Here is a 13976-nt window from a genome sequence, read left to right on the forward strand (position 1 = left end):
CCACCAGGGAGTCAAGACTTATTAATTCAGGCAGAGAAATGCTCTAATAGCTAATCAGCTTTGAGCCTAAATCTGGTTCTCATCCTTCAGATAAAGCCCCATTGAGAGATGGCAAGCAAGGAATGACTTGAAAGCAATCAAATATGTGTCACTAAGTCTGCTCACATCAGACACACAGCGTGTCAGAATTGGCCTTTTTATGACTTCCTGCATAAAAGGCAGTGGACAGCAGCACTGCAATGGTCAGAACCAGGCTGGATCCCAAGAATCAGCAGGACTCACACACATTCTCACTGCAGAGGCTTAGTGACCATTCTTCATACACGGCCATGGCTTTTGTTTGAATTTGGATATTGCAAATATTTCCTTATAAGACGAAAATAATACATCACTCTTATTTTCTTTTTGTCCCAGATTTTAATCAGGGGTGCTTGATATCATTTGCAAATGTGTCATTAATTTGAATGAACACTGGGTTGAACTAAGAGGTTTATTTAAAGTTACAGATTCCACTTTGGAAGTGTTAGTCCAGTTCATTCAATACATATATATACAGTGATTGAAGGTATGACACTTTGCTTTCTAAATGCAAATATGCTTAACTCAGAAGAATATTAAGATTTAATTTCTTTTTTTTCCCAATGTGGAAACATCATAAAACTCCTAGATATCAGAAAAAAGTATACTGGAATAATTTGAATTAATTTCCTGAGGAAAAAAGAAACACTTTACTGTGTAAGAACTAAATGATTTTTTCTTTGCTTAAAATCCGTTGGCTGCATATCCTATTTTTTTATTCTTCATGTCAAATTTTATCACTCTTCTAAAGACTGAGCTCTTCTCTATCTTCTTACATTTATCACTCAGTCCAAAGTTACAGCAGGCAACTGCTCTTGGATTTTTGCTGAGACAATGACAGAAAAGTCATTCATTTCCAAAGTTAACAACAGTGAGTTTTGCTTGATGCAGCAACTTCACCAATTGGAATTTAAAATGATTATGAATGCTTAATAAAAGCAAATGCTAAAATCCAAATCTGTGAGAGGGATATTGAAACAAAATAAAATGTAAGAGATTTTCTGCTATTCATTTTAAATCTAGATGTTGTTAAAACAGAAATATATCCATGCTTCTGTAAGCTGTGTAACAGCTTGCAGGCTGGGTGTCCTACTTCAAGAAGGAACCTATGCTTCCTTTAGAAATTGTTTGCTGACCTGGAGCAAATCTCCTTTATGAAATGTATATTGTTTTACTAGTCTGGACCTGAATTCAAGAGAACTTATATCTACTTCTATCTCTTCTGCCAGTCTTCAGGTTTTATTTAAATTATTGGCAACAAGGTAAACATGCACTTATACTCCACTTCCATTGACTTTTCTTTTCATGCTGATACAGGATACTGAGTTGGGTCTGATTTTGGAGAGAATCAATATGATATTGTTGTGATAGCCTTCTGCTGCTGCAACTCATTTGTGAAAAGAACAAAATGACAACGAATTCTCTTGTAAAGGGATTTGCTGTATGTGAATAAAGGGGGTTGCAAGAGTACCATCAGCTGTTATTAATTTTTTCTCTTTTTTTTTTTTAAGAAATATATTTCTAGAATAAAAAGACAAATTGTGACCTATAGAAAATCTGTTTATAACACTTCAACCCTAGTCAAACTTAATCTTTCCTCATAAGTCTTCGTATAACCAATTATTTTTTTATCATGATTGTACTATTTAGTTATTTACTTTTCTTTTAAACTTGTTTTTCTAATTATATAATCCCCAAAGTGTTTTCTCCAAATCCTATTTTACATTTAGTAATCTCATTTTTCACCACGCAGTCTGCATTCCCTAAAATTGTTTCTTAGTAATGGCAAATCTTGGATATGTTTCTCACAGACATCTGATAACTAGAGGAAAGTTCTTAAGTGTTGTTACCATTTATGAGAAAAGACTTTATTGTGATTTGATTAATGAAGTTTTATTCCTCTTGGAATACAACAATAATATCCCCTCTGGATGAAAGCTACTTTACTCTAAATCTATGTTAATATAGGATATGCATCTCTATTAAACCTTCAGACTTCTACTTAAATAAAAAGTTTGAAATGAAACTTTTTTTAATTATGAGTGAGCCCTCCAAATTTTTGGAAGAAGTCGGCAGCACTGGCATTGTTTTGTGTAGCTGTATGCAGCAGTCTGATATTTGCCTTGAAATGAGTTTAAATTAATGACATTGCAATGACTTTAAAAGAGGTACAGTGAGTGGTAGTGCTCAGAATAGACAAAGAGAATAAATGTCTCACAGGGTAAATTATATAGGCAATCCAAAGACATACAGGATAGAATGTATTTGATGAATTAATTTTATTTCATTTTAAAATAGATTTTATAGATAAACAATATGTATTAAATGAACAGAAATTTTCCAATTCTTTCTGAAGGCAAGCACTGAAGGATGCATTTTCCCAATAATTTATTGAAAATATATGACCAAGTAAGTTGAATTTATCCACAGAATTCAGTCTTTGAGGTCTTCCTTTATGAACGAGGGAGGTGAATAGCCTTCTGAATTGATATATCAATTTTTATTAGACATAGTCTTTTAGTACTTCATGTATGCTTCAGGAAGATCACACTCATTTGGTTTTCCATGAGATCTGAAACATCAGCGGAAGTCATCTTCCTGAACATGATAACTAAGCTGAATAATAACAGCATCATGTAAAGATTAATACCAAAATGAAGCAATAAATCATATGCTGATTACAATTACCTATATATGTAAAGATATTGACTAGTTAATGCATAATTTTATATCAAATATTTTATTTTGGGAAGTGTCTCTGAATCTTATTTAGCCTTAATAGAAGCGCTGCTGCAAAGAACGAAGGCAACTCAGAACCAGTGGACAGACAACAAAGTTTCAGGCAGAGCAAGTACAGCAGAAGCATTATTTCATTCCTTTGTACATCATATGATGCATTTTCCTTTTAGCATCTTTCCTGAAATATTTATTTGCTGTTATGTTTCTCCAGAGAACAGTCTACAGTAAATTTCAAGAATAACCAGAAGCTTTTGTTTGAAAAATCTTTTTTTCCCCTTTTCCCACTTTTCCTGTCTATAATGGCCTTGTGACCTTTATCATATCAGTATTCTTTCTCATAAATGATGTAAATACAATACTATATTTACAGCAGATACAGCCAGATACAGATGTGGGGGGGGTTCTCTGTTTACTCATCAGTTCAAATCGGGTTTCCTAACAGCAGCAGCTTAGTGCAGGCTGCTCGCTTAACACTTTTGCTTAACCCTTCATCTCCGGAGTGTTATATATGACAAAAACAGATCCAGAACTAAATCAGATTGTTATTCAAGAATATCTGCATTTGCACCGTTTTCCTCCTTTATTGTGCCTGTTATTCCAATGAAAACAAATACATTAATAAATAGAAACTGGGCATGTAGGTATAGGATATAAATTAAGAAATGCTTGTGAAAATGAATCTGGCAGTGCTGTGTCCTTTGGAAGGATCTGATTTTATTAGAATATAAAAGTTATAATGCATAAAAGGCATCCTGAAGCTATATTCATTGCATTGCTTTTTATGAGGTCTAACTTGTTAAAGAGACAAATGGTGAAAGCTGGATCATATGAACAGGAGAATGCTGTTGGGTCCAAAAGTTTATACTTCAGAAAGCTATAACACAGACTGGCTTGTTTGGCTGCTTTTATGCAGAAAAAGACCATGAGGAAATTGATAAGAAGATTGCAAGCTGGAAAACCTATGAAGTAAAATGCTGCATTGATGCTTGCCTGCTCTTTATCTGGGCTTGAAACTTTAGGGTATATCTGTTTCATTAGTGTTAAACTCCTTCATGCATTTGAAGAGCAAATTAAATGCAAGGAAGATAAACTTAACATACATTGCCCTTATTTGTTATAGTTGAAATCCACACACAGTTCCACCGTGATACATTTTTAAAGCCCTATATAAATATGTTTTTGAGTGCTTTTTAACTCTGTATTCACAGAAATACTTTCTCAGCACTTTCTGGCCATGCATAAAACATTGACATGAAAACACAGCAGGATGCTCACTTATTCCTGCCAAGAAGTACCTTTGTACCACAAGGGATAAAAACAACAAACAACCAACAAAAGAAAAATTCCCCCCTTTTTTCTTTATTGTTGCCAGAATTCATTTCTGTAAAGGAAATGTTGCTCTATTAGGCTAGATGCAATCTGAGACACTGCTGGGCTGAGAATAGTTGCAACCCTTATATGAATGAGAAGTAAGCATCCTCTGTGGTGCTGGAGAAGCATTGTTATTCATTGTAAGTGTAACAATAGATGGTTTAAGTTGAGTAGTAAACATAACAGGTACCAAGAGAAAAGCTGCTTCTACTGGAAATGTTACTCTGAATTACGGAAGTTCATGCTGATTTTACAAGATCATTAAGAATTTAGTAGAGAAACTAATTATTCTCACGAACATTCATTTGATTTTGAGTTTATTCCATAGACTTTATTTCTGGATATGCTGGCTGAAATTTTTAATTCTGAATTTGGCCTAATTAAGTAGCCGAAAAGGGTCTAAGTTGAAAAGATTCAGAGGTTTGTCATCTTTTATTAACACCCAGATAACTGAAGGTTAGTAACAAAATTTTGGGATGTAGAGAATTTAGAAACAGCTTTGAATAAGAGCAGAATAACATGCATGAACAGTAGGAATAACTTAAAACTTGTACAAAATATCCATTCGCACTGACAAATGCAGTAAGTATTCACGCTGCTTTAAAAATATTTTTTGTTAATTTTTGTGTTATGTTTAGATCTTTTTTTTGCATTGCTTTTGTGAGGTTGTTTTTCTGTTTGTTTCTTTGAGGTTTTTTTTGTTTGTTTTTGAACTGCTAAAAGTGTTAAAAGAGAGCACTGATGAAAGCCAGACAGTGGATTCCACCATGTATGCATGTGAACAGATTCTGACGTTTCTTTAGGTTTCTAAAATTCAGGATTTCTCATTAGGATTACAATCTGAAGAAATACTAATCTGAACTCTTTGTTTTCCTGCTGAAATTTTGTATCATCACATCTAATTGAGCCTTTCATCATTGCCTACATGACATTCAAAGTATTCCTCAACACAAAAATTCCCACAGCACTGTAAATCACTATCATTATTTGATAGTACTGAGTGAATAGTACTAGATAATTGCAAAGCATACGTTTATTAGTTCTCATTATGCCTTCTCCACAAAGAGGCAGAATGCCAAATCTGAAAAAGGCCATATGATCTCAATGTTTGGTCTTCTGACATAAAAAACTCTTCATTCTTTATGGCTGTCCTCTGAAAAATAATGCATCTTCACGTAAAACATGTACATCATATTTTATATCTTGGCTAGAAACATTTCCTTTTTGCATGTTTTATTCTTTCATGACTGCAAAGATTTGAATTTTAAATGTAAAGCTTTGGGGGCTAGAATTATATAGGACTTCTTTGTTATTGCATTTCTTGGTACTCAGGAAGATGTATTGAGAGTTTAGGACTGTGTATCCTATGGGACTGAACTTATTGAAGAACAGCAAGTCACTATTAGAAAATGTCTGCCAGTCCCTGAGGATCTTTTTCTATTACCTACCTCTAAATGAATGACTAATATAATGGATTAATCTTTTCACCCTTGATACATGACTAGAAGACTTTATGAACTAGCAGGAACATATTTTGATATCATTGGTGTCCTTCCCTGTCACTAATGCTGAATTTCCAAATGGGTTTTGGTACTCAACAGAATCCACAATTCTGAATTGTTAGAGGCTAACAGTGTTATTCTGATTCCCTTTTTGCTTAACCTCCATATGTCCCCTGCATAATTCTACCTTCTTCCAGCATCAAATCTGTGACAAGATCAAAAATGCATCTAGTCAGATACCAAAGGTGTTCTCAACTCAAAAGTACAACTAGAATTTTAACAAGAAAATTCAATGCAAAAATTCTGAACATGTGTATGCATAAATGAAGGTAACTTTATCAGCTTGTCTTAGGGTTTTCCATAAACTTGGATGTATTGATTTTTTTGAGACTACTGAATATTGCCTTTCGAAAACTTACCATACGAGCAATGTATGTGGAGAATATCTTTCAGAAAGCCCATTGTTAGGAGATAAAAGCTGCGAGGCTTTCTGAATGTATCCAACAATATTTTATTTGCATGTTATATTTACAGTTGTAAGTTCAAGTCTGAATTTTTACTTAATTGGTATGAATCTCAGTGACATAAGTATGTTCAATTAAATATATAAAATAAAAATGGATATATTTGAAATTGTACAGTGAAATTATATTTGAAATTATATTTGAAATTATGCAGTTTTAAAGTCACTATTGTGCTTTGATGAGGTTTGCTTGGTACAGATGGGCAGTTTGAGGTGGGTTGGGGGTAGCCAAATGCACTGATTTCCTCTGTGTTGTCTGTGGTGCAGGTTAGAGCAATGTGGCCTTAGTTAGAACGTTTTTAGTGTGTTCAGGTCCATGTTAATGCTTTTGACATTCCTTATATTGAGCCAAGGCTGGTGTCAGTGCTGTGTCAGCACTGTATCTAGTGAGTGCTCTGACCACCTGCAGTGGTCAGCTAGCCAGAGTGGGCTTGTTTTAGCTCCGATTAGCACCTGGTTTGAAAGGGTAAACCATGCATTGTGACTCTTATGGATGAACAGCTGTTTCTGTTTCTTTTCCGAGAAATCAAACTGATGATGCTTTAATTACTCCACCTTATTTCTCAAAGCTGAGGAAAATACCAGGTTTGTAATGAAGTCATCTCTACCCTTTTGTCACTGTAGTGTGTCCCTGGTGGGAGTCAAATACACAATAGTGAATAAGTGTCTCCACAAACAAGAATATTCTTCTCCAGTAGCTGGATTAGAACAGTGGACTGTGTGCTGTTAAGATATGCAGTTGTTTAAAACTAAATTATAAAGATGAGAAAATTACTTACTGCAAAAATAAATCTACTTCTTAAAGAAAATAATTGCTACTGGGACTTTTGATATTGAACAGTTTCTATGAGAATTGCCTACTTTTTAATTAATTGGCATGTAAACTGTGTTAATACCCATTAAAAGCCACAACATATGCTGCAAAACTGTCCTTCAAAGCCCCTAGATGAAATCTGAGGGGAAATAAATCAGAGGTTAGCTGAAAAGTGTGTTCTAGTCACTGAACAAACACTCTGCAATTAGAGGTTCAGATGTTGACTTTAAAAAGACAACAAACAGGTGATTTGACATTAACTGTACAACAGAAACAAACACAGATGCTGTCTTTAGAAACAAGACAAATCACAGTCTGATAGTTGCAGGGGAACATCACAGTGTTCTACGTTATTGCTCAGCAGAGATAAGCAAACTGTGAACTAAATAAATTGCAAGCAGTGTAAATTATGCTTCACAAAGAGGGAACAAAGAGAAGATCAAAAGGTATGGGAGTCTGCAAGATTAAAACAACAGAAATTGTTCTCTTTCTTTTCATAGTATCAGCTTTGCTTCATGCAGCACTGAGCAAGATCTGGGCAGTGCTTTCTGCAGAGGGTGTCTCTTTTGAAACTGTACTCTCATTATCAAATGCTGGAGGTTGTTCCTAAAATCACTTCACAGAAAATAGCAGGAGCTTTATATGTACACATGCATACATTCCAACAGCATGAAGCTTTTTTTTTTTCTGCTTTTTTTTTTTTTAATCATAGAATCTCCCTCTATCCTTGGAAAATAAAAATCCCAACAGTAAAATTAAGAAGAACAGAGCTTGAGAATAATACACATTTTTCAGTCCTTTTATTTTGTTATTTTAAGATACTTTATGTGTAATTCTTGTTTTATTATCACTCATTTTATTGCAATCTGGCAGATGCTATGCTAGGTAAATGTCCCGTGTACTAGAATGAATAGCTATGCAACTGAATCTTCTTGCTAGCTGAGCACCTGCTTATGACTTCTAGACTCATAACTCTGTTCTCAGAAGGGAACGGGCACATACTGCTGTCACACAACACTTTTATTGAACAGCATAACTGACTTCCATAATAGCAGATTGCTAGCTTTTGATTCAAAACTGTGGGATATGTTAGGTTGAAATTTGCTGGTTGAGTGCTTGGGTCTTGCAGAAGCAGGCTTTCCAGAGGGTCAGCACTGTTCATGAAGACTTGTCAAGGACCTGGCATGTCTGAGTGTATTTCTGTTAGAAAAAATAAGTCTTCTTGTATACATTCCAACACCATGCAATCCTGGTAAGATGTTGAGAATCTTACAAAGAATTCTACATCCAGTTTAAGTAGAAAAACATTACAGAAAGCAGCAAATGAAGCAAATATTTTTTGCAAGTCACTGTGTCTCCTTTCAGTTTGTTTTCTGTAGATTCGTAGAAGAACTGTCAATAGGTAAGTTTGTGCTAGAGGACTGGAACTTTCATGAAGTAAAACTCCATGATGTGTATGAGCATTGCACATTTTCAGTACAAGGTCAGAAAGTGTCATTCTGCTCAGGTCTGCAGGTATATAAAAGAAATCAATATAGACCAATTAAGGGAAGCACCTGCTTTTATTATAAACGTATTATTTTAAAAACTTGCCTATGATCATTAGGAAGCATTATTGATCAACAGCATCTGAAAATCATCTCCTGAGATATAATGATAAGATCTGTTATATTTAAAGAACTTAAGCAGTTTAATTAGCAGATAGACTTCAGACTTGCTTATGTAGCATTTATCTCTGTTTAAGTGCTTAACGCCTTTAAAAATCTACACTTTAAGGTCTAACTTCAGGGATCACAGAATCACAGAATCACAGAATCACCCGGGTTGGAAGGGACCCCAAGGATCATGTAGTTCCAACCCCCCTGCCTAGCAGGGCCACCAAACATACATATTCAGATCAGGTTGCCCAGGACCCCGTCCAACCTGGCCTTAAACACGTCCAAGGACGGGGCATCCACAACCCCAAGGACGGGGCATCCACAACCAGGACGGGGCATCCACAACCATATCATAGATCATAGCAAATATCTAGGAAAAAAATGCTGCTTTACGAAAAATAGAAAAGAAGAGACTGTCTGATCATTTATACCATCACTTCCCTTAAAAGGAGTAGTACCTCCTTTTACCCTGTGTGTCTTCATTTAGAAAACACTTTCATTATATAATGGATAACAGGTTAGATAAAAAACTGCTCACTAAAGATCACAAGGTTGGAGCATGGTGTTTCTTAGAATCAATGTACAATCATGTGTCTGTGGACACAGGTATCATTAAATTCAGTATTAAATGTTGAGAAGGAAGATTTTTCACAGACCAAGATTCTCAGTTTCAAGAATAAGGCGTCTCTTGAAGGGCCTTACCTTCTGACTTTCTACCTAGACACCACAGACCATGTTTGACTGAAGTGATACAAGCAGCTATTTGCAGTGTGACTTGACAAAATAATGGGATCACTATGCTACTTCAGAACCTTGTCCCAGCAGACCATTACAACCAGTGAAGTGGATCAAGTGGTTACATAAGACATTAGAACTAATGGAGTGATTTTATTCGTACTAGAGCAAATCCACCCTTGCATGCCCTGTGACTGACACTAAATATCTGGGTAATCTTATAGGATAAGACATTTTCTTGCCCTAAAAAATCACATCTCTCTCCTTTTCTCATGCTCTAAAAGCCAGGTAGGTTCTGTGCTGTAGAACAGAGAAGAAGATTGTTGTTGAAATTGATTGTTCCTGTGAGCAGGGAAGACTCTTATAAAGGCAATTTGAGAGATTTTATTTTCATTTTCCAGGAATAGGCATGGGCTGGCACTCAAGACAAAATTCTGTGCATTTTTAAAGCAAGTAACAAATTGGACCTCAGCTGAATGACAAGCAGGTGGCAGAAGGACACCCACTCTAAATCCAAAATGATATGGGAAAGATGACCAATGCTGTTCTTTTCGAATCTTGCAGTCACCCACAAACTTCAGGAATGAGTTTCCATGGTTCTTTTATAAAGATTGTGACTGTATTAAATCTCTGAAATCCAAAAAGTTCTTGGTGAAAGCCTTCTCTGGATCATGATGTCTCTGATGATGGAAATATACAAGTACTTAATGGGAGGGTATACTGAAATTTGAGGAAGAGTTTTCTCAAAGGACTGACAGGGATAGCACAAGAGATAATAGACACGTTGGAGAATTACAAATTGCAAGCAGATGTTTTATTTTATCATAACAGTGGTACGATATTGGAACAGGACTGACAGAAGCTGTGAAATCTCCATCCTTGGATCTTCCAAAGCTAGTCTGGACATGGCCCTGAGAATGTGCCTCGGGCAGAAGATGGGACTAAGGATCCCCAGAATCCCTTATAACCTAGGGGGTTCAGAACTGCTGTTTCAATTCAAGTAGACACTCTGGACCACATCCTGAAGTTAGTCTGAATATTTTATTGAGTTTAGGGGGTAATGGAGAAGGAAGTAGTATTGACAATGACACAAAACTTAGAATTTCTCTTGGGCCTGAATTCCAGACATTGATGTAAAATATTTATGGGGATTTGGCATGTAATGAGACGGAGTCCAGTGATTAAACCCTAAATTCCCTGACATTTGAAATTACATGAGAAAGAAGATGTACCAATTTTCGTCAGTCACCAAGAAGAGAACAGGGATTTGTGTAATATATGTATCTCCTTTGAGTTTTTTCGTTTTCTACAAGGTCAGCCATGTGGTCTTCATTTCAGACTCTGTGACTGATGCAGGCTACCGTGGGTAGCAGGCAAAGAAAACCTTAGTCCTATCTTGCTCAACAGTTCTTCTGCTAAAATGTACAGGGAAAAAAATGTCAAATATCAATTTCAAAGGGTAATAATCAATTTATGTGAGCAGTGAAAAATGTTTTTGCCTTTCTGGAAATCCTGCCAGAATACCCTCCTGCAGTCAGAGCTCAGGATTACGAGGTCACCATCCCATATTTTCACTCTGGAGAGATGATGTTTGTCACTCTGCCTCACTGAGTCATCAAAAAATCACCCGTACACCTTCCAGGTCTGAAATACTAATCACTTAAAAGAACTGTAGGTCTGTGAATATTTAGAGCCTGATACTCTTTCTATTGTAAATTATTAGAATTTTTTTGTCATTGGAACGGAAATGGTTTCCTAAGAGATCATGTTCAGGCTTATGAGAGCCAGATTTTACCCTTCAAAGGCGTATTTCTCAGTCCTAGCCCTGAATCTGTGGATGCTCAGGGCAGACTGCTCTTACTGGCTATTATTGTGTCTGACACTATTCTTCTTCAGAGTATTCCCCAGGTAACATCTCACTTCTCTCAGGGGATAGTAATGATAGTAATGTCAGTGACTTTTAAAAATAGTTTTTCTTATGTGGAATGTCTCTGATGCATACAAGTATTCTCTAAAGGTTAATATGAGGCATTGTCAGAGTTAAGGAAATGTAAAGTTTCTTTTTTTTCTTTTTTTTTCCTTTTTTTTTCTTCTTCTTTTTTTTATTATCTAGAAACCAAGATAATAATTGAACCATATTTATTTCTGAGAAAAATAGTGGATAGTTGCCATGCTGGTTTTTATGTAGGTTAATGTGTTTACGTACGTTGTATCTGAAAAACTACGTATGTACTCTCTCTTTCCGCCTTGATTTCTTTTAGGTTTAACTAGCAGTGGCTTGTTCTTTTTTTTCTTCTTTTTTCTTTTCTTTTTTTTTTTCTTTTTTTTTTTTTTTGGTGTGTGTGTGTGTGTGGTATTGATAAGAATTGATACTGTATTCTGTAATATTATTCACTTTTGGAGACAAACCCTCCATTTTTATCAGGGACTTTATTGGCCTAACTCCATTACAAATGCATTGCAGAATAGGTTTCCCTTCAAGAAGAGCATGTAGATATCTGTGCAGGTAACAAATACATTACAAAAGGACATTAATCAGGTGAAATTTAAAAAAAACATCTGCTTCTGGCCTTATTCTGGAACAGGCTGCATCGGAAATCACTCAGGCTGAAGTCTTGAGTTTGTGTGAACTTAGTGCTCTGTACATATCTCTTTCAACATCCATCATTTAAAATCTCAGCATAAATTTAATTTCTCTTAAGGGTTTGTTGTTTTTTTTTTAAGTAGTGACCAGTTCTCAGAGTGATTTTAGAAAGTAGGACTGCTGATGAATGCACATCTTTAAAGCAGTGTCAAACATTTGAAGAGCTGGAGCTAGTCCTTTTAATCACAAGGATAACTTCTAAGATTGATATTCCTTATTTGGCAGAGTGTAATCCACACATACGGTCAGAAGAATATTTAATTCTTAAAATCAGTGTTTTCTGCTTCGCATTCAAGTCTGTTAAGTGCTGTTGATTAGATGTCAAAGCTTAGACAATTTGATCTCTAATACTCTGAACATGGCAACATCTCTAGCACAGAGTGGCATTTCAGCTTATTTCGTTATTTAGATAGGGAAAGCAGAAGAGAAATTTTGAACTTTTAAAAATAAATTTTAGTAACATTCTGAAAGTTGCAAAAGACCATTGGACCCCACACCTGCTGTGTTGACTTCTGCTGACACCTTCTGACAGAGGAAAAAGCATTTATGTTACGACAAAGAACAGAGAGTATTAAAGAATTAAAGTCAGCAAATGTATTATTCTGAAAAGAACCACCTTCCTCTTCTTCTTATATGAAATGAAAGCAGCAAATCAGCATAGCTGAAAGTAGTAGGAAAAGAAAATTGAAATGATAATCTTCCTAGAAGGTAGCAAGTCTTCTTGCTGCTAGGCACTGGCAAGGTTTATCAACTCAGTGCATTGCCAGTTTTTTCCAGCTGAGAAGCTGTTTTGGCAATGAAATAAATTATTGTTCCAGGCTCTCTTGCAATATAGGGAGATTTCCTTCAAATTCCCAGATACAGAGACATCTTTCATTATATACAACTAAATAGTAGTTTGGGTGTGCGTTCATGTTCAGGACTCGATGCTTTTACTCCTTTCTCAGCCAACTGGATTATTTTTGTTATGGACTGTAATAGGCTTTGTCTCTGTGTCCATGAAGTACCCAAATGGACTGAGGAGAACTGCAAGGTCAGATGTAGAAATTGCTAGTAGCATTTTTCACTTTTTTTACAAGGTATTTCCTTGGTATGTTGTTAAGCCATAACACTGAGAAGGCCTCAAAGCTTCTGTCCAGTGAAATTATTTTGATTTTTGTAGTGTAGTTATGCATTTGTCAATAATTCCTCAATCTGGAACATCTTTTCTTTTCATTTTTGGATACTGTTTGCTTTTCATCCAAGTGAAATAAGGTATTAATGTGGAAAATAGTACTTCCCAGAGATAAGTAGTGGCCTTTAAACAGCAGAGAGCAGATTAAGCAGCAACTTCTTCAAATCATTTAATACATTTAATATATGAAGATTTTGTTCCTTTATTTTATTTTATTTTATTTTATTTTGTTTTGTTTTGTTTTATTTTTTATTTAATTAAATGTTATTTCATTTCGTATGTAAAGAGTAGGAATGTAGATTTCAAACTTGTGAATGACTGAGCACACGGACACAGATGGTTTGTAACTGATTTTAGGCTGCATTTTCCATTCAGATTAGCAGATTCTAATGTTAGAATTTTCATGTTGCATGAAGAGTTGTCTTCAGAAGAAAAAGTTATTTATAAAGACATCGATCTCCTTCCAATGGAAAACTGCAAATGCATTATCTCTTTTCCTTACTGGTTCCAACATGCTATGAAAAAAGACTTTGTAATACTGATAACACCAATCTGCATGTCACTGAACACCTGTGTTTTACATGGTCTATTTGAAGATTAATTGCCTACTTTGCAGCAAAATCTTCTTGTTGAAAAAGCCTGGTTATGAACAGTGCTTTTCTAGATCATTACCCTTAATGTAACTACATATATGAGATAATGATTATTGACTAACTGCATTTAAAAACTTCTATTTCC

Source organism: Lagopus muta, chromosome 14 (assembly GCF_023343835.1).
Source record: "Lagopus muta isolate bLagMut1 chromosome 14, bLagMut1 primary, whole genome shotgun sequence".
NCBI classification, from domain to species: Eukaryota; Metazoa; Chordata; class Aves; order Galliformes; family Phasianidae; genus Lagopus; species Lagopus muta.